This window comes from Lucilia sericata, unplaced genomic scaffold, assembly GCF_015586225.1.
Source record: "Lucilia sericata isolate MDLA Ls3-8-SP2 unplaced genomic scaffold, ASM1558622v1 Contig000468F_arrow, whole genome shotgun sequence".
In the NCBI taxonomy this organism is placed as follows: domain Eukaryota; kingdom Metazoa; phylum Arthropoda; class Insecta; order Diptera; family Calliphoridae; genus Lucilia; species Lucilia sericata.
In genome coordinates this window covers 187,501-211,400 of record NW_023994483.1, presented here as the reverse complement: position 1 = coordinate 211,400, position 23,900 = coordinate 187,501, and the positions used below count along the sequence as shown (strand labels likewise).

Genomic DNA, 23,900 nt, shown 5'->3' with positions numbered 1-23,900 from the left:
TTCGTGTTTATTTATTAAATATACTTAGAGTTTTTTTGCTCATTCTTGCCAATTTTATTATAATGACTTGCAAGCAGCGTCATCATTTTATTTAAAAAAATGATAAAATAATTTATATATGTTATATATTTATATATCTGTTCTATTGTCATTCAACAACTTTAGCAAAAAGATATAAATCTAAAGTCAAAGATCAGATTTCAATTTATTGTTGTAGAACAAAAAATAATAAAAATAAATAACAACTCATAAAAAAAGAAATTATATGAAAATAGTTTCATTTAATTGTTTTCATACAAAATTTTCTTGAACTCAAAGGCCTTTTACACAAAAAAAAATCTACAAAGATTAATTTACTCTTATATTAACATGCTTAAAAATCATTTATTTTCCTTTTAAACAGCTCAATGAAATTAATAAATAAATAAAATTATTAATAAATATTTAAAAATATTAACATAAAGAATGAGATCATCAATGTTATGAGCTAGATCAAGAGAAAAGAACAATATCAATTACCTTGCGCCAACAACCAATAATAAATCCACTCAACCATTTATTTGAATTAAAAAAAAAACAAACCTGTGCTAAATTTACACCCAAACTTAATATAAAAAAATATTAATAAAGAAGAAAGAATTTTTTTATAAAAAAAAATAATAATAACAATCATAAATAACAATATTCTCAAGTTTTGTATTTATATATATATTTCTTTTTTTTTTGTTTAATTTTCAAAATAAAGTATAAAAAAATACGCATCATTGCCATATGGTGCTGTTATCAAATAAACGCCACCACAGAAGCGTAACACGAAATACTAAGACCAGGGTTTGAAAAAATTCAATCAAAATTTAAAAGATTAATGAGTTGGAGACTATAGACTAGAATGTATACCAAACTATAGACTAGACTATAGAGTAGACTAGACTATAGAGTAGACTAGACTATAGAGTAGACTAGACTATAGAGTAGACTAGACTATAGAGTAGACTAGACTATAGAGTAGACTAGACTATAGACTTGACTATAGACTAGACTATAGACTAGACTATAGACTAGACTATAGACTAGACTATAGACTAGACTATAGACTAGACTATAGACTAGACTATAGACTAGACTATAGACTAGACTATAGACTAGACTATAGACTAGACTATAGACTAGACTATAGACTAGACTATAGACTAGACTATAGACTAGACTATAGACTAGACTATAGACTAGACTATAGACTAGACTATAGACTAGACTATAGACTAGACTATAGACCAGACTATAGACCAGACTATAGACTAGACTATAGACTAGACTATAGACTAGACTGTAGACTAGACTATAGACTAGAATATAGACTAGACTATAGACTAGAATATAGACTAGACTATAGACTAGACTATAGACTAGACTGTAGACTAGACTATAGACTAGAATATAGACTAGACTATAGACTAGAATATAGACTAGACTATAGACTAGACTATAGACTAGACTATAGACTAGACTAATAGACTAGACTATAGACTAGGACTATAGACTAGACTATAGACTAGACTATAGACTAGACTATAGACTAGACTATAGACTAGACTATAGACTAGACTATAGACTAGACTATAGACTAGACTATAGACTAGACTATAGACTAGACTAGAGACTAGACTATAGACTAGACTATAGACTAGACTATAGACTAGACTATAGACTAGACTATAGACTAGACTATAGACTAGACTATAGACTAGACTATAGACTAGACTATAGACTAGACTATAGACTAGACTATAGACTAGACTATAGACTAGACTATAGACTAGACTATAGACTAGACTATAGACTAGACTATAGACTAGACTATAGACTAGACTAGACTAGACTATAGACTAGACTATAGACTAGACTATAGACTAGACTATAGACTAGACTATAGACTAGACTATAATATAGACTAGACTATAGACTAGACTATAGACTAGACTATAGACTAGACTATAGACTAGACTATAGACTAGACTATAGACTAGACTATAGACTAGACTATAGACTAGACTATAGACTAGACTATAGACTAGACTATAGACTAGACTATAGACTAGACTATAGACTAGACTATAGACTAGACTATAGACTAGACTATAGACTAGACTATAGACTAGACTATAGACTAGACTATAGACTAGACTATAGACTAGACTATAGACTAGACTATAGACTAGACTATAGACTAGACTATAGACTAGACTATAGACTAGACTATAGACTAGACTATAGACTAGACTATAGACTAGACTATAGACTAGACTATAGACTAGACTATAGACTAGACTATAGACTAGACTATAGACTAGACTATAGACTAGACTATAGACTAGACTATAGACTAGACTATAGACTAGACTATAGACTAGACTATAGACTAGACTATAGACTAGACTATAGACTAGACTATAGACTAGACTATAGACTAGACTAGACTATAGACTAGACTATAGACTAGACTATAGACTAGACTATAGACTAGACTATAGACTAGACTATAGACTAGACTATAGACTAGACTATAGACTAGACTAGACTATAGACTAGACTATAGACTAGACTATAGACTAGACTAGACTAGACTAGACTATAGACTAGACTATAGACTAGACTATAGACTAGACTAGACTATAGACTAGACTAGACTATAGACTAGACTATAGACTAGACTATAGACTAGACTATAGACTAGACTATAGACTAGACTACACTATCGACTAGACTACACTATCGACTAGACTACACTATCGACTAGACTACACTATCGACTAGACTTGACTATAGACTAAACTGTATACTAGATTATAACTAGACTAGACTATAGGCTAGACTTTAACGACTCTCGATCTCAATGCTTGATATTAGCTATAAAATTACAAATTTTGTGTAAAATTACAAATTTCAAAAAAAATTTAAAATTTTGTGTAAAATGGAACATTTTGTGTAAAATTGAAGATTTTATGCAAAATTACAAATTTTTGTATAAAATTAAAATTTTGTATTCCTTTGCTTTGTGTAATTTACCCATACCCTGACTTTTATGAAAACAAATTAAGGTAAATTTGTTTCAATTAACATGTATTTTTTTAAAGAATTTCTGTTTAATTTTGTATTTTTTTTGTCCCCAAAAGCCAGACGAATACAAAATTACCTTTTTTTGAAATTTTTTTGTTAATATTTTATTTATTTTAATTTTGTTGGAAATTATAATGTGATGTCATACATATAAGTGGTTGTTGATCATTTCAAACTTGTATAGAGGAATTAGCGTGTAGTTTTTTTTTTTTCAAATAAAAGATTATTATTTAATTTGTTTTATTGTTTAAAAAAAAAAACTTAAATCATAATAAACTAGAATTTGTATAATGATTATCAGTTATTTTATAAATTTATATTATACATTTCAAAATATTTCAAATATGCAAATAAACAAAGTCTAGCAAATTTGAAACAATTTCAAATTAATTGTTTTTAACAAAATTACTCAAGTTTCAAGATAAAAACCTTATTTTATAAATATACTAACAACAACAAAAAACAGATAATTTTAAAAACCATAACAAAGAAATAAAAAAAATAATTTTTGTTTGAAAATATTAAAAAAAGAAACACAACCGTTAATTATCAGCAAAACAAACAAAAAATTTGAGGAAGAAACCTTAAAATGACGTCATTATTTTGTAAATATTTATAAACAATCACTTATCTACCACTTCTATTTTAATCCCCTTTAAACTATTCATTCATTCATCATCAAATGCTATTAATTTACTTGAGAACTCTTAGTGGCACTTGAAAGACTTCGGGGGGGAAACATTTTTAAACAAGTTTCAAAAATTCATTCTTTAAATTGCAAATGTAGTCGAAAATAATTTAATATTCTTTTATTGTGTTTAGTCACATAAACAATTTGAAATTATGTCAAATTGAAATTCAAGTTCTAGTTGAAAAAAAAAAAAAAATTTGCATACATACTTACATAGGGACTAAATAACACTAAATGAAAGAAATTTGAGATTAACATACAATGAACTGCTGAACTAGGTAACTGGTTACTTGAGTAATCATTTGAGTGGTTAAACTAGTTTCCTTTTGGGAAGTTTTCAAAATGTTTCTGTAAAGTATACGGAAGTAGACTTTTTTTCTTCAAGCTCTTTGTTCGATAAGCATTTTACAACATGTTAATATAAAAATGCTTTTGTTAAAAAGATTTGATTATTGTATTTATTAGAAATCCAAATTTCAGATTTCGTATAAAATTTTAAGTATAAATATATATTTTATGTAAAATTAAAAATTTTGTGTATTATTACGAATTTTGTGTAAAATTACAAATTTTGTGTAAAATCACAAATTTTGTGTAAAATTACAAATTTTGTGTAAAATTACAAATTTTGTGTAAAATTACAAATTTTGTGTACAATTACAAATTTTGTGTAAAATTAAAAATTTTGTGTAAAATTACAAATGTTGCATTAAATTAAAAATTTTGTGTAAAATTACAACTTTTGTGTAAAATTACAATTTTGTGTAAAATTACAAATTTTGTGTAAAATTACAAATGTTGCGTAAAATTACAAATTTTGTGTAAAATTACAAACTTTGTAAAATTACACTTTATGTGTAAAATTACAAATGTTGCGTAAAATTACAAATTTTGTGTAAAATTACAAATTTTGTGTAAAATTACAAACTTTGTAAAATTACAAATGTTGCGTAAAATTGCAAATTTTGTGTAAAATTACAAATTTTGTGTAAAATTACAAATTTTGTGTAAAATTACAAATTTTGCGTAAAATTACAAATTTTGTGTAATATTACAAATTTTGTGTAAAATTACAAATTTTATGTAAAATTACAAATTTTATGTAAAATTACAAATTTTATGTAAAATTACAAATTTTATGTAAAATTACAAATTTTTTGTAAAATTACAAATTTTTTGTAAAATTACAAATTTTGTGTAAAATAAGATTCAATTACATTTAATAACATGACATTGAATACTTCATTTATTAGTTGGCTGAAAAATACACTTTGTAAAATTAGTAAAATTATATTATTACATTTAAGTACTTTATAAAATTTATTCCATTCTTGCAATATTTACCTAAAGAGTACCATTTAAACACCCTTAAGGAAGTGGCAATTAACTGTAGTACCTCTTTATGCATAAATTTATTCATCCAGTATTCATTCATCATGCAAAGATTTCCATTTTATAATAAAAATCTTGCATGAAAGTAAGTAAAAGAAATCTAATTAAAATATCATAAATAAAAACAATTCGGAAAGTCTAGTCGGACATGTTCGACCATGTAATGCCCTATTCAAAATATAAATTTAATTATCCCGAACATTATCAAAATTCTAGTGTTTTTAAGAGAATTTTAATGTTAAAGGTTAAAGGAGGGATGATCATTACACAATTCGCCGAAATCATCAATGTTTATATAAAACTTTCTTGTGCTAATTTTTGCCGATATACATAATTATAATCTCAAACATGGGAGGGTCGGTTGCTAAATCATCAAGATAACAAAAATGTGTATGAAATTTAATCTAATTATTTTGAAAACTCTAGACTGGATAGCCAGCTAGACGGACATGGCATAATCGAGTCAGAAAGTTAATGGTATACTTTAAGATTGATATAGGACCAATAATTTTATGCCTTATAAATATTAGCACAAACTCGCTCCCCATTTAATTAGTGTAGGGTATAAAAAAATTCATAAACGAGAGTTCTCAAAGATGGTGAGGAAGTCTATGTATGTTCGATATCAGTTATCGGCAAAGCGTTTGCTCTTAGAAACCGTCAGATTTAGACTACAGACTAGAATATAGACTTGACTTCAGGCAAGACTATAGACGAGACTATAGACGAGACTAGACGAGACTAGACTATAGGCGGTACTATAGACGAGACTATAGACAAGACTATAGACGAGACTATAGACTAGACTATAGACTAGACTATGGACTAGACTATAGACTAGACTATAGACTAGACTATAGACTAGACTATAGACTAGACTATAGACTAGACTATAGACTAGACTATAGGCTAGACTATAGACTAGATTATAGACTAGACTATAGACTAGACTATAGACTAGACTATAGACTAGACTTTAGACTAGACTATAGACAAGACTATAGACTAGACTATAGACTAGACTATAGACCAGACTAGACTATAGACTAGACTAGACTATAGACTAGACTATAGACTAGACTATAGACTAGACTATAGACTAGACTATAGACTAGACTATAGACTAGACTATAGACTAGACTATAGACTAGACTATAGACTAGACTATAGACTAGACTATAGACTAGACTATAGACTAGACTATAGACTAGACTATAGACTAGACTATAGACTAGACTATAGACTAGACTATAGACTAGACTATAGACTAGACTATAGACTAGACTATAGACTAGACTATAGACTAGACTATAGACTAGACTATAGACTAGACTATAGACTAGACTATAGACTAGACTAGACTAGACTATAGACTAGACTATAGACTAGACTATAGACTAGACTATAGACTAGACTATAGACTAGACTATAGACTAGACTATAGACTAGACTATAGACTAGACTATAGACTAGACTATAGACTAGACTATAGACTAGACTATAGACTAGACTATAGACTAGACTATAGACTAGACTATAGACTAGACTATAGACTAGACTATAGACTAGACTATAGACTAGACTATAGACTAGACTATAGACTAGACTATAGACTAGACTATAGACTAGACTATAGACTAGACTATAGACTAGACTATAGACTAGACTATAGACTAGACTATAGACTAGACTATAGACTAGACTATAGACTAGACTATAGACTAGACTATAGACTAGACTATAGACTAGACTATAGACTAGACTATAGACTAGACTATAGACTAGACTATAGACTAGACTATAGACTAGACTATAGACTAGACTATAGACTAGACTAGACTCTAGAGTAGAATAAGATCGATTATTTTAATCCAGCTTTACTAATTTTACTGCAATTTTTCTCATAACTTTGAAATTTGAGAACCTCTGCTTTAAAAGCTGTCTTTGTAACAATTGGCCAGTTTTGGTTTGCATATTGTGTTAAGTTGGATTATATGTTATTAATCTCAAACATTTTAAATGACATGCAAAATGCTAATAAATATCAAGACGACAGTTTACACTAAATTATAAGTGCAGAAAATGAGAGTAAAAATTCATTGAATGTTTTAAATGTTTTATTAATTATTTCATTAAAAAACCATCTGAAAAGAATAAATAAATAAAAGTGCAATGCAGGAAAAAAAAAACAAACTCCTGACACGAAATGTCTGTTTAATTATGCATAAAATTGTAATTAATATTATTATTATTTAAAACAAATAATAAAATAGAATTTTAGAACCAAATGAAATTAGATTTTTAAACACAAAAAGTTGTGGAAATAAAAATTGGACAAGTGCTATAATATTTTGGACGTCTCATTACTACTGGCTGGTCGGTCGATTGGTTTGCATGTCATTTAGACATTTATGTACTATAAACACAATTTCCTTAATATTTATTTTCATTTCACAACATGTCAATTGTGTAATTTACACTTTTCTTTCTTTTTCATTTTTACTTGATTTTTTTATATATTTCTTTTAGTTGGTCTGACAACCTTGAAGTCTTAATGGTCAATATTGTACAAATAACAAAGAAAAACTATTTTAAATGGAGTAGTGCAATTGTAGTTGATTTTCGACCTTCTCTAGTAAATAGGGTAATTTTCACACCAAAACTTCTTTATAGTTGTTCTACCACTACTTGGTGGTGGTAATAATCATTATTATTTATTATAAGAACCGCTAATGGTTGTAGTAACAATTTCAGTTTATTTTCTTTGCTGACCACCACAAATAATTTGTTGCAATACATTTGCTGTCGGTAGCATTTCAGTTTAAGTCTCTACATAAATTTTTGTTTGGTAAAATAGATTTTTCTAGTCTAGATATCAAATGACCATGATTTTTTTTCATTATTACATTTGTTCTCTTTATATTTCTTATAAATTTTTTCGTTGTTTTTAATGAAATAATTAAATTGTTGTATTTCGGGAAAAGTTGTTGTAACCTTAAGTTGAGATTTGATTCTTAACCTTCGGAATAAAGACGAATATAGACTAGTCTATAGGCAAGACTGTAGACTAGACTATAGACGAGGATATAGACTGGAATAAAGACTAGACTATAGACTAGGATATAGACTAGACTATAGACTAGACTATAGACTAGACTATAGACTAGGCCATAGACTAGACTATAGACTAGACTATAGACTAGACAATAGACTAGACCATCTACTAGACCATAAACTAAACTATCTACTAGACTATATACTAGACTATAAATTAGACCATAGACTATACTAAAGACTAGACTATATACTAGGTCATAGACCAGACTATAGACTAGACTATAGACTAGACTATAGACTAGACTATAGACTAGACTATAGACTAGACTATAGACTAGACTATAGACTAGACTATAGACTAGACTATAGACTAGACTAGACTATAGACTAGACTATAAACTAGACTATAAACTAGACTATAGACTAGACTATAGACTAGACTATAGACTAGACTATAGACTAGACTATAGACTAGACTATAGACTAGACTATAGACTAGACTATAGACTAGACTATAGACTAGACTATAGACTAGACTATAGACTAGACTATAGACTAGACTATAGACTAGACTATAGACTAGACTATAGACTAGACTATAGACTAGACTATAGACTAGACTATAGACTAGACTATAGACTAGACTATAGACTAGACTATAGACTAGACTATAGACTAGACTATAGACTAGACTATAGACTAGACTATAGACTAGACTATAGACTAGACTATAGACTAGACTATAGACTAGACTATAGACTATAGACTAGACTATAGACTAGACTATAGACTAGACTATAGACTAGACTATAGACTAGACTATAGACTAGACTATAGACTAGACTATAGACTAGACTATAGACTAGACTATAGACTAGACTATAGACTAGACTATAGACTAGACTATAGACTAGACTATAGACTAGACTATAGACTAGACTATAGACTAGACTATAGACTAGACTATAGACTAGACTATAGACTAGACTATAGACTAGACTATAGACTAGACTATAGACTAGACTATAGACTAGACTATAGACTAGACTATAGACTAGACTATAGACTAGACTATAGACTAGACTATAGACTAGACTATAGACTAGACTATAGACTAGACTAGACTAGACTATAGACTAGACTATAGACTAGACTATAGACTAGACTATAGACTAGACTATAGACTAGACTATAGACTAGACTATAGACTAGACTATAGACTAGACTATAGACTAGACTATAGACTAGACTATAGACTAGACTATAGACTAGACTATAGACTAGACTATAGACTAGACTATAGACTAGACTATAGACTAGACTATAGACTAGACTATAGACTAGACTATAGACTAGACTATAGACTAGACTATAGACTAGACTATAGACTAGACTATAGACTAGACTATAGACTAGACTATAGACTAGACTATAGACTAGACTATAGACTAGACTATAGACTAGACTATAGACTAGACTATAGACTAGACTATAGACTAGACTATAGACTAGACTATAGACTAGACTATAGACTAGACTATAGACTAGACTATAGACTAGACTATAGACTAGACTATAGACTAGACTATAGACTAGACTATAGACTAGACTATAGACTAGACTATAGACTAGACTATAGACTAGACTTGACTATAGACTAGACTATAGACTAGACTATAGACTTGACACCGGAAATAAGGTATAAACTCTAGTTCCTTATGAGATTTTAAATGGAACTAACCTAGTCCATCCGTCTGCCTCTCGAGAACACACTAGGACTTAAATGGGAGGAAGTAGAGGATTGTTGACATTAAAAATGAGATAAATCGGTTTACATTTGCCTCAGATGTGAACAGATTTGAACTGATTACAATTGATAAGTTTGTAGCTAACATTGTTCGAAAAATTCTCAGAAATATATACATATAAAATTTACTTCATGCATTGGTACTGAACTCAAAAGAAAACTGATACCAAACTCCAAACGTAATGAAAAGTTCTTTATGATAACTTTAAGTTTTTCTTTAAGAAAATGTCCTATTTTTAGCAAATGTTATTTTGAGCTTCTATAACATTATGCGGATTACATTGTTTTATTTGATCAATTTAATAATAACCACAGTCAATTAATTTGTCATTATACCATTTGAACTGGCATACTTTTCTTTAGGATTCTATTTATGCGCTGACATTTTCATAAATTTTTCCTTAAGAAAACTAAAAACCTAAAAAACTTCCAACGAAATATAAAAAAGACAAATTTGTGTCAATGAACTTAACATTATAGAAAACAACAGCAGCAACAATAACAAAATTGTTATAAACGGAACTTAGGGGAAAAATATCCGACGTCTTAGAAAAAAATGGTAAAAAACAATGACAAACAATTGTTAATAGAAAACCGCAGGATAAACACGCGACTACTACTGCAAACAGACTAATCATTAAGTTAATACAAACCCTGTAGTTTGAGGTACTCTAACAAGATAGTTGATGAATTCATAGGTTACTGTGTAAGTAATGGTTTTGAGTGGATAACTTAACAAGTGCAAAAGAGTAATAGTTAAATGGACTGCGGCGTTTTAAAGGACACAAGTTTAATGTAAATCTCTTTATTAATATTTTGAGGAAAATATTTTAGATTTGTTAAATCCTTTTAAAACTATTGGGTTCACTTACGTTCAGACGATTAGTATGGTAAAACTGTATGTGTTAGTCATGTCTTACTAACACGCACATAATTTCTTAAATGAAGAGGAAGAAAAAGCCACAACAAGGAATATAAAAAAAACAACAGACACAATCAATTCTCTGAGTAAACAAACGCTAGACATGCACTCACTCAATGTGAGACAGACAAAAGCACTTTACAAATCGAAAGTAGGGAAGTACTTCGAGTAATGAAAACCTTTTTTAGGGTGCTGAAAAAGGAAATCCAAAGTAATGAATTAATCACAGGATTATCAAAAGATGAATCCAATTCGTCTTTTCTATTTATATCTTTCTGAATTTGCGCTCAGCAGTGAAAGAAATTTGAAGTAAATTTTAGAAATTGGAGCGATCTATACAAGGTCTGTTGTTTGTTATGGAATGATCCTCTAGGAATTTATTCTAGTCTAGACTATAGACTAGACTATAATCTAGACTATAGACTAGACTATAGACTAGATTATAGACTAGATTATAGACTAGATTATAGACTAGACTATAGACTAGACTATAGACTAGACTATAGACTAGACTTTAGACTAGACTATAGACTAGAATATAGACTAGACTATAGACTAGACTATAGACTAGACTATAGACTAGACTATAGACTAGACTATAGACTAGACTATGGACTATACTATAGACTAGACTATAGACTATATATAGACTAGACTATAGACTAGACTATAGACTAGACTATAGACTAGGCTATAGACTAGGCTATAGACTAGGCTATAGACTATACTATAGACTAGACTATAGACTAGACTATAGACTAGACTATAGACTAGACTATAGACTAGACTATAGACTAGACTATAGACTAGACTATAGACTAGACTATAGACTAGACTATAGACTAGACTATAGACTAGACTATAGACTAGACTATAGACTAGACTATAGACTAGACTATAGACTAGACTATAGACTAGACTATAGACTAGACTATAGACTAGACTATAGACTAGACTATAGACTAGACTATAGACTAGACTATAGACTAGACTATAGACTAGACTATAGACTAGACTATAGACTAGACTATAGACTAGACTATAGACTAGACTATAGACTAGACTATAGACTAGACTATAGACTAGACTATAGACTAGACTATAGACTAGACTATAGACTAGACTATAGACTAGACTATAGACTGACTATAGACTAGACTATAGACTAGACTATAGACTAGACTATAAGACTAGACTATAGACTAGACTATAGACTAGACTATAGACTAGACTATAGACTAGACTATAGACTAGACTATAGACTAGACATAGACTAGACTATAGACTAGGACTATAGACTAGACTATAGACTAGACTATAGACTAGACTATAGACTAGACTATGAGACTAGGACTATAGACTAGACTATAGACTAGACTATAGACTAGGACTATAGACTAAGACTATAGACTAGACTATAGACTAGACTATAGACTAGACTATAGACTAGACTATAGACTAGACTATAGACTAGACTATAGACTAGACTATAGACTAGACTATAGACTAGACTATAGACTAGACTATAGACTAGACTATAGACTAGGACTATAGACTAGACTATTAGACTAGACTAGTATAGACTAGACTATAGACTAGACTATAGACTAGACTATAGACTAGACTATAGACTAGACTATATGACTAGACTATAGACTAGACTATAGACTAGACTATAGACTAGACTATAGACTAGACTATAGACTAGACTATAGACTAGACTATAGATAGACTATAGACTAGAATAGACTAGACTATAGACTAGACTATAGACTAGACTATAGACTAGACTATAGGACTAGACTATAGACTAGGACTATAGATCTAGACTATAGACCTAGACTAATGACTAGACTATAAGACTATGGAACTATAGACTAGACTATAGACTAGACTATAGACTAGACTATAGACTAGAACTATAGACTAGACTATAGACTATACTATAGACTAGATATAGACTAGGACTATAGACTAGACTATAGACTAGACTATAGCCTAAGACTAATAGGACTAGACTAGACTAGACTATAGACTAACTATAGGAATAGGAAACTAGACTAGGACTAAGACTAGACTATAGACTAGACCTATAGACTAGACTATAGGACTAGACTATAGACTAGACTATAGACTAGACTATAGACTAGACTATAGACTAGACTATAGACTAGACTATAGACTAGACTATAGACTAGACTATACTAGATAGATAGACTATAGACTAGACTATAGACTAGACTATAGACTAGACTATAGACTAGACTATAGACTAGACTATAGACTAGACTATAGACTAGACTATAGACTAGACTATAGACTAGACTATAGACTAGACTATAGACTAGACTATAGACTAGACTATAGACTAGACTATAGACTAGACTATAGACTAGACTATAGACTAGACTAGACTAGACTATAGACTAGACTATAGACTAGACTATAGACTAGACTATAGACTAGACTATAGACTAGACTATAGACTAGACTATAGACTAGACTATAGACTAGACTATAGACTAGACTATAGACTAGACTATAGACTAGACTATAGACTAGACTATAGACTAGACTATAGACTAGACTATAGACTAGACTATAGACTAGACTATAGACTAGACTATAGACTAGACTATAGACTAGACTATAGACTAGACTATAGACTAGACTATAGACTAGACTATAGACTAGACTATAGACTAGACTATAGACTAGACTATAGACTAGACTATAGACTAGACTATAGACTAGACTATAGACTAGACTATAGACTAGACTATAGCTAGACTATAGACTAGACTATAGACTAGACTATAGACTAGACTATAGGACTAGACTATAGACTAGACTATAGACTAGACTATAGACTAGACTATAGACTACTATAGACTAGACTATAGACTAGACTATAGACTAGACTATAGACTAGACTATAGACTAGACTATATACTAGACTATAGACTAGACTATAGACTAGACTATAGACTAGACTATAGACTAGACTATATACTAGACTATACTAGACTATAGACTAGACTATAGACTAGACTATAGACTAGACTATAGACTAGACTATAGACTAGACTATAGACTAACTAGACTATAGAGTATACACTAGACTATAGAACTTTCCTGCCGTAATTTGACCAATATTTTGGTCCGGTGCGCCACGAAATTTGATTCTAAGACGATCTAGCCATGTCTGTCCATCCTTCTGTCTAGGGACCATAGGGTCTAAACGTAAAAAGCTAGAGGGCTGAAAAATTGTGTGCATCGTATTGAAAGTCGGTTCACATTGGCCATTTATTCTTAATAAATCGTTTAAGATCAAATTAGATAATTTCTACAGAAACTATTTGTTATTGCAAATCTGTCAGTACTAATACCGTGGGTCTACACGAGACTCTGGTAAAGAAGTACATACCGGGACCCGATAGTGGGCCAGCTGTATTTCTTTGAATCTAATGTAATTTACATCTTCCTTTCAAAATAACTAAATATTGAACCAAGTCCTTAAAAAATGTCCTATAAACCTTTATGTACATAAGATTCGGCATGGACGAATTTAAAACCATAACAAGTTTGATTTGCTTTAAAAAGACTTAAGAATTAGGAGTTTCTCTAATCAAAAACTTTTTTAAGAATTACTGATTTGGTACCAGGTGCCCTACAAAATTTCCTTACCTTTCTTAGAAACTAATAATTTATTACTTACACTTTAGAGACAAATTAACAGAAATCCTTGAGTTGTTTTTGTTAATAAACAAAAAATGTTATTAAAAAAGTTTTTATTTTTAACGTGGAAAACTTTTTGTTTTATTATTTCAAACTCAGTTTACACGAATTTGTCTTTTCAGTAATTTTATTAGACACCTTATTTCTCGTTTAGTCTTTCTCTCTCACTCTCTTTTATAATTTTTTATTCACAGTCCTTGTTAGTCCTTTGTCACAGACACAAAGGATTTATTTTAATGAACACGTGAATTTAATTTTCAAATTTAAATTTGTCACAAAATTTAAAATAATTTATTTTTTTTATAACTGTATGTTACTTTTCTTTTTTTAATGTTTTAATAAAAAAAGAAAAAAATGTTAAATGTCGTACAAAAAATGAGTTCGTTAAATTATTATTATTATAAAATATAAAAAATTAGTCGTTGTGCACTTCACTTTTTTTATTGGAATTATTTCGTTTTAAATATTTTTTTATTTAGAATTAAATGTTAAATTTTATTTAGAAATTAAACATATTTTTTCATAATTATTATTTTATTCTCAAAATATTTTATTTATTTACTTTTTAAACAGAGCGAAGCGTTTAGATTATTCTTTTACTGAATTCGTTTAATTTTGAATTTATTATAAATTTAATTCTATTTATTTTTTTATTTAGTTATTGGAGAAGTCTAGTGTACCGTTCGAAAGCGCTGTTAGATTGCAACTGTTTGTAAATAAATTTTGTTTTCTTCCATTTACGTTTTCTTCTGCGTTTCGTTTGTTTATTCATCAGAAAAGCTTTTATGGTTGTTATTATTAATTGAAAGCTTTTTTTTCAGCAACATTTTATGAAGGTGTTTCTTCTGCTTTAACAGCACTTGGGGTTCTGTTAATATTGTTTGTTTCTGTTAAATTTTGATTGGAGCTCTGTTAATGACATTTGTGTATTGTTTTAAATGTGTTGCTTTTCAAAAGAATGCCAAACAACCAACCCCAACATTATTTTTGTTATTAAATCAATCTCATTCAATTTAAATTATGTTATGTTGTTAATTTTTCTCAAAAACAAACCTATAAAAAGAGGGAAATACATTAGACACTTTTAGAATTTATCAAATAAAATAGTTTAGTATGTCGTTTATTATCTATTTGTTAGGTTCAGCAAAAAATGAAAGTTTATCGTAACCCCTCCTAAATTTTTAATGCAAAATAATTTTGATAAAAACTTTTTTTGCAGTTATCAATTTTTTTCTATTAAATATTTGTTTATAACCATATAAAAAAATGTATTAGTCCACAACCAGTTCTACTATGTTGAGACTAAAAATGTTTGTTCTCAGAAATACATATGTAGTTATACGAGCTACAGAGAACTTATGACATTTTGTAGACCAATTAGGAATTACTTACTTACCTTACTTAGACGTTACTTACTTACTTACTTACTTACTTACTTACTTACTTACTTACTTACTTACTTACTTACTACTTACTTACTTACTTACTTACTTACTTACTTACTTACTTACTTACTTATTACTTACTTACTTACGTACTTACTTACTTACTTACTTACTACTTACTTACTACTTACGGACGGACGACGGACGGACGGACGGACGGACGGACGGACGGACGGACGGACGGACGGACGACGGACGGACGGACGGACGGACGCGGACGACGGACGGACGGACGGACGGACGGACGGACGGACGGACGGACGGACGGACGGACGGACGGACGGACGGACGGACACGGACGGACGGACGGACGGACGACGGACGACGGACGGACGGACGGACGGACGACGGACGGAACGGACGGACGGACGGACGGACGGACGGACGGACGGACGGACGGACGGACGGACGAGGACGGACGACGGACGGACGGACGGACGGACGGACGGACGGACGGACGACGGACGGACGGACGGACGGACGGAGGACGGACGGACGGACGGACGGACGGACGGACGGACGGACGGACTACGGACGGACGGACGGAGACGACGGACGGACGGACGGACGGACGGACGGACGGACGGACGGGACGGACGACGGACGGACTACGGACGGACGGGACGGACGACGGACGGACGGACGGACGGACGGAGACGGACGAGGACGGACGGACGGACGGACGGACGGACGACGGAGGACGGACGACGGACGACGGACGGACGGAGGACGACGGACGGACGGACGACGGACGGACGGACGGACGGACGACGGACGGACGGACTGACGGACGACGACGGACGACGGACGGACGGACTTACTTATTACTTACTTTACTTAGTGTTACTTAGTTAGTAGTTAGTTAGTTAGTTAGTTAGTTGTTAGTTAGTAGTTAGTTAGGTAGTTAGTTAGTGTTAGTTAGTTAGTTAGTTAGTTAGTAGTAGTTAGTTAGTTAGTTAGTTAGTAGTTAGTAGTAGTTAGTTAGTTAGTAGTTAGTTAGTAGTTAGTTAGTTAGTTAGTAGTTAGTTAGTTAGTTAGTTTAGTTAGTTAGTTAGTAGTAGTGTTAGTTAGTTAGTTAGTTAGTTAGTTAGTTAGTAGTAGTTAGTTAGTTAGTTTAGTTAGTTAGTTAGTTAGTAGTTAGTTAGTTAGTTAGTTAGTAGTTAGTTAGTTAGTTAGTTAGTTAGTAGTTAGTAGTAGTTAGTTAGTTAGTTAGTTAGTTAGTTAGTTAGTTAGTTAGTTAGTAGTTAGTTAGTTAGTTAGTTAGTTAGTTAGTTAGTTAGTTAGTTGTTAGTTAGTTAGTTAGTTAGTTAGTAGTTAGTAGTTAGTTAGTGTTAGTTAGTTAGTTAGTTAGTTAGTTAGTTAGTAGTTAGTTAGTTAGTTAGTTAGTTAGTTAGTTAGTTAGTTAGTAGTTAGTTAGTTAGTTAGTTAGTTAGTAGTTAGTTAGTTAGTTAGTTAGTTAGTTAGTTAGTTAGTTAGTTAGTTAGTTAGTTAGTTAGTTAGTTAGTTAGTTAGTTAGTTAGTTAGTTAGTTAGTTAGTTAGTTAGTTAGTTAGTTAGTTAGTTAGTTAGTTAGTTAGTTAGTTAGTTAGTAGTTAGTTAGTTAGTTAGTTAGTTAGTAGTAGTAGTTAGTTAGTTCGTTTAGTTAGTTCGTTAGTTCGTTACGTTCGTTAGTTCGTTCGTTAGTTCGTTCGTTAGTTCGTTAGTTCGTTCAGTTAGTTCTTGTTCGTTCGTTCGATTTCGTTCGTTCGTTCGTTCGTTCGTTCGTTCGTTCGTCGCTTCGTTCGTTCGTCGTTTATCGTTGCCGTGTTCGTAGTTGCCGTGTTCCTTCTTCTTCTATCTTAAAATGTAATTTAATATTTAAGATGTGGGAACCACTTTATTATTCTTTAAATGTGTTAAGTTACAAAATTTACAAACTAAATAAGAAATTAATGATAAAAAGCCTCTAGATTTTTATAGAATTTCAAAAATTGCTTTATTTGTACACACGACTTTGCTAAAACGGCGTAATAATTACAAAACAAACGTCTGTAGGTGTATTTTTAAAAACAGAAAAAACAATAACTTTTAAAATAAAACCACAACAACACCAAAATTAAATATGATTGTATTTAAAAGAAGGAAACGGAAGATCATGTCATATTTAATCATTTACAATTAAAAAACATTTTTATTGACGAAAAACTAATTTACTGAAAGAAGCCATAAACTTGGTGGATGGATTTGTATGGGAGCTAAGGTTAAATGAGGCTTAATTATTATCAAATTCAGTAAGGTCATCAAGGCTTGTATACGACATAGTTGAGACACTTCTTGGCTAGACACAAGTATATTTAACATAATTGTGAACTCAAAAGCTTGGTAAAATAATGGACCGATTTCAACCATTACCTACTGGATCCAGCGAAGAATCCTGGATTTGTCGCATTCTTAAATTTCATCGTGATACTATTATTTATTAGTGAAATGTTTATATTCAAGTCATTTTCTGAAGGGTACTTGTTAGAGGGGTACAGACAGACTTTAAGGTGGTTGTATGACCAATATTGTAGGGTATAATTAACTGATAACTTCATTTAAGTAAATAATTAAATTAATATTTGACATAAAAACTTTCATAAAATGTTTAAATTTATTATTATTTACTAGGATTTAATTTTAATTAATTAAATTAAACAATAAATATATTGTTAAAAATTTGCCAGCCAAGACAAGAACCTCACATATTAGAGAAATCTTTATGAAAAATTAAATTTCGTGGGATATTTGTTTCAAAATTTTTGTTCTGAAATTCTTAATCAATTCTAAAACCATTTTCGGATTCAGCATAGGTTTTAGTCTTAAATGACAAATTTCAGTTGGCCTCGGCTGCAAGATATCGAAATAACAGCACAATTTGTTCAAAGTAAAATATTTTCGGGAATTTTGATTTCGGATTCAGCGTGCGAATTTACTAGAAAGCTGAGTTTCCAGCCAGATTCGGTCAATAGTTTTCAAGATTAAAGCAAACAAAAAAATAAATTTAAAATTTTGATGTAGTATGAGTCCTAGGTCCAACATTCATCAAAATTTATATAAAGGCATTTCTGGAACCGATGTCTTAGGCAAACCATATACTGGCAGACGCAATGGCTCGGGCAGTATGGCCTCCAACATTGTGAACGTTGCTTAATAAAACCAAAAATGGTATGTTTTACTCATATCAATAGTAAACACACAACAGAAAATACCGTAAACATAAAATAGTTTAATAATTGAGCTAAATAAGATATCATTTAATAAAATTGCAAATAATAATAAACAGAATTACTTTAAAACTACTTATATGAAAAACAATAAAATACTTCCTCATCAGAGCAATCAAAATTGACACCAACGCCAAATTTAAACTTTATATCTTTCAATCTTAAGCTTTTTTTCCATAATGACCTTAAAAATAATTGAAAACGTTTATTGAACTAGAAAATAATAAAAGCCAAATTAAATATGTGACATCATGTTAAAATTTTAACTAAATTCCTGTTTAAAAGAAAGGATTTAACAAAAAAATATCACAAATTTAAGGTAGAAATGACATCAGTTGTTTCCCTTATTTGGTCATATGAAGAGAATACAACACATACATTTGTTTTTTGTCCAAAAAATATGAAAACTTAAAACTGAAACATCTTTTATTTAACCCAATTGTGAACTTTTGGTTGTCAATTTATGAAAACAATTGATTTGCTTAAGCAAAATACATACTCCGTACAAGTTTAAGTGCACTTACTGTTGATATTCCCTCAGTAAACAATTTCTAGTGATCAATAATAAATAATTTAAAAGACATTTAAAAATACATAAATAAATTGATTTTAATTTAAATTTCTTTTTTACCTTATAAAGAATAATTGAAATTTGTTTAAATAATGAAACAAACAAACAAATATTTATGGCATTCGCAGTAACATCTGTCAAAGTTAGAGAACGGATCTGAGAAAGTTCACGAAATAAGTAATTATTAGTGTCAAATTGAACTAACTAACTAACTAACTAAGTAACTAACTAAGTAAGTAACTAACTAACTAACTAACTAACTAACTAACTAACTAACTAAGTAACTAACTAACTAACTAACTAACTAACTAACTAACTAACTAACTAACTAACTAACTAACTAACTAACTACTAACTAACTACTAACTAACTAACTAACTAACTAACTAACTAACTAACTAACTAACTACTAACTAACTAACTAACTAACTAACTAACTAACTAACTAACTAACTAACTAACTAACTACTAACTAACTAACTAACTAACTAACTAACTAACTAACTAACTAACTAACTAACTAACTAACTAACTAACTAACTAACTAACTAACTAACTAACTACTAACTAACTAACTAACTACTAACTAACTAACTAACTAACTAACTAACTAACTAACTAACTAACTAACTAACTAACTAACTAACTAACTAACTACTACTAACTAACTAACTAACTAACTAACTAACTAACTAACTAACTAACTAACTACTAACTAACTAACTAACTACTAACTAACTAACTAACTAACTAACTAACTAACTAACTAACTACTAACTACTAACTAACTAACTAACTAACTAACTAACTAACTAACTAACTAACTAACTAACTAACTAACTAACTAACTACTAACTAACTAACTAACTAACTAACTAACTAACTAACTAACTAACTAACTAACTACTAACTAACTAACTAACTAACTAACTAACTAACTAACTAACTAACTAACTAACTAACTAACTAACTAACTAACTAACTAACTAACTAACTAACTAACTAACTAACTAACTAACTAACTAACTAACTAACTAACTAACTAACTAACTAACTAACTAACTAACTAACTAACTAACTAACTAACTAACTAACTAACTAACTAACTAACTAACTAACTAACTAACTAACTAACTAACTAACTAACTAACTACTAACTAACTAACTAACTAACTAACTAACTAACTAACTAACTAACTAACTAACTAACTAACTAACTAACTAACTAACTATCTAACTAACTAACTAACTACTAACCACTAACTAACTAACTAACTAACTAACTAACTAACTAATTAACTAACAACTAACTAACTACAACTAACTAACTAACTAACTAACGAACTGACTAACTAACTAACTAACCAACTAACTAACTAACTTACTAACTAACTAACTAACTAACTAACTAACTAACTAACTAACTAACTAACTAACTAACTAACTAACTAACTAACTAACTAACTAACTAACTAACTACTAACTAACTAACTAACTAACTAACTAACTAACTAACTAACTAACTAACTAACTAACTAACTAACTAACTAACTACTAACTAACTAACTAACTAACTAACTAACTAACTAACTAACTAACTAACTAACTAACTACTAACTAACTAACTACACTAACTAACTAACTAACTAACTAACTAACTACTAACTAACTAACTAACTAACTAACTAACTAACTAACTAACTAACTAACTAACTAACTAACTAACTAACTAACTAACTAACTACTAACTAACTAACTAACTAACTAACTAACTAACTAACTAACTAACTAACTAACTAACTAACTAACTAACTAACTAACTAACTAACTAACTAACTAACTAACTAACTACTAACTAACTAACTAACTAACTAACTAACTAACTAACTAACTAACTAACTAACTAACTACTAACTAACTAACTAACTAACTACTAACTAACTAACTAACTAACTAACTAACTAACTAACTAACTAACTAACTAACTAACTAACTAACTAACTAACTAACTAACTACTAACTAACTAACTACTAACTAACTAACTAACTACTAACTAACTAACTAACTACTAACTAACTAACTAACTACTAACTAACTAACTAACTAACTAACTAACTAACTAACTAACTAACTAACTACTAACTAACTAACTACTAACTAACTAACTAACTAACTAACTAACTAACTAACTAACTAACTAACTACTAACTAACTAACTAACTACAAACAAACAAACTAACTAACTAACAAACAAACAAACTAACTAACTAACTAACTAACTATCTAACTAACAAACTAACTAACGAACTGACTAACTAACTAACTAACTAACTAACTAAATAACTTACTAACTAACTCACTAACAATTTAACCAATTCGAAAACTTTAACTTTTCTGGTTTCAACTGAACTTTCTTAAAAATACATTACGTTGGACTTACGTACACATTTTCGAATACACATATGTTTACGTTAATACAATGAAAAGTTTCATTACTGAAATGAAATTATAATCATGATGTTTATAATAAATTCTAAATCAAATTTTATAACATTTTGTTCCCAACCTATCGAAATATTTACTGAAAATTTCATTAAAGGAAATAGTAAAGATGGAATTTGAAAAATCTCTTTTTAATAATTTTTCTATCTAACTTGTATTAAATACCCCTAATTTTATTTAAATAACTCTCGTTAAATCTATGACACAACAGGAGAAATTCATTTAATTGTTATTAACCAAAATTGGCAAAATGATTGCCATGTGTTGGCTGATTATTTGGAAATTTTATAAAAAAAATTATTCTCATCTTGATAACAAAACAATTTAGAATACTAGTCATATTTTGTTTAAACTACAGATTATTAATAATCTCTATATATTGATATTTAGTTGCAAATAAAAACAGTTCGAAATAATAATAATTTTCATATTTTTTTTATTTATTCTGACTTTACACAAATTCATTAATCACATTCAAGTTTTACTTACAACAACAGTGGGCGTCAACCGTTCATTATGAAGTCGAAAATATTTTATGGCTCATTGATTTGTTTATTCGTAATGTGTTCTTTACTTTGGCAATCAAACCCCTACGTTTGTGTTTTCTCAGACTTGTTTGTCTAATTTGATTTGAAAAAAATAATTGTAACAATTTCTTATTAGTGTCAATCAGTTGCCTTGAAAAGTTTAAATACTTTTGTTTTTATTATTTTGTTTTTGCATTGTTATAATTTTCATGGTTGATGATTTTTAAGAAAATCGTATCGCTCCTCAAAGCTGGCTGTGATATGAATATTAAAATGCTGCGGAAAAGCACATTTCACCGCCACCTTAAAGAGGGATACAATTTTTAGTTTGCTTTTTATTTAGGTTTAACTTATGTTACACTTTTACAATTAAATTATGCACTTGATTTCTAACTAGAATAGAATTTCTACTTACCGTTTTCGATCTTGTGATCTTACCGCTGCTTTTAAATTGCATTATTTTATGGTACTTTTCAATTTTAATAGCGTTTTCAATAAATACTTATTTTATATCTAATTGATACTAAATATCTGTAACTATTAAGCGTTTGTTTTTGAAACGTAACTTAATGTAATTCAACCGACACTTTCTGATATATAGTATGGGCAGCATCATGGCACACTGAATTCCATGTAAGATCGGTTCTATAAAAATAAATAATCAGCTGGGTTATCTTCTTAACCTGAAGTCGGTTGGACCTAGTTAGAATTACTTTTTATCTATATATAAGTTTAACTTTTAATTAAAATCAGTGATATCTGATAATCTGCACTTTTTCGACAGTACAGAAATTGATTTTCAAACAATTTCAATGATTTTTAACAAACCCGGTATGTTTATTTAACTCCATATTTACAGGCGATCGTAGCAACTACTTACCCAAAT

At 29.8% G+C, this 23,900-nt stretch overlaps 1 protein-coding gene across 1 annotated transcript in view; it reads right to left on the bottom strand.

Moving 5' to 3' along the window:
- LOC119605252 overlaps positions 1–15,426 on the bottom strand; it is a 62,109-nt gene extending 46,683 nt beyond the window's left edge. Inside the window, 1 exon segment of the mRNA XM_037958238.1 lies at positions 14,705–15,426. The gene's annotated coding sequence lies outside the window, so the exon portion shown is untranslated.
- Between the last annotated feature and the right edge of the window lie 8,474 nt (positions 15,427–23,900).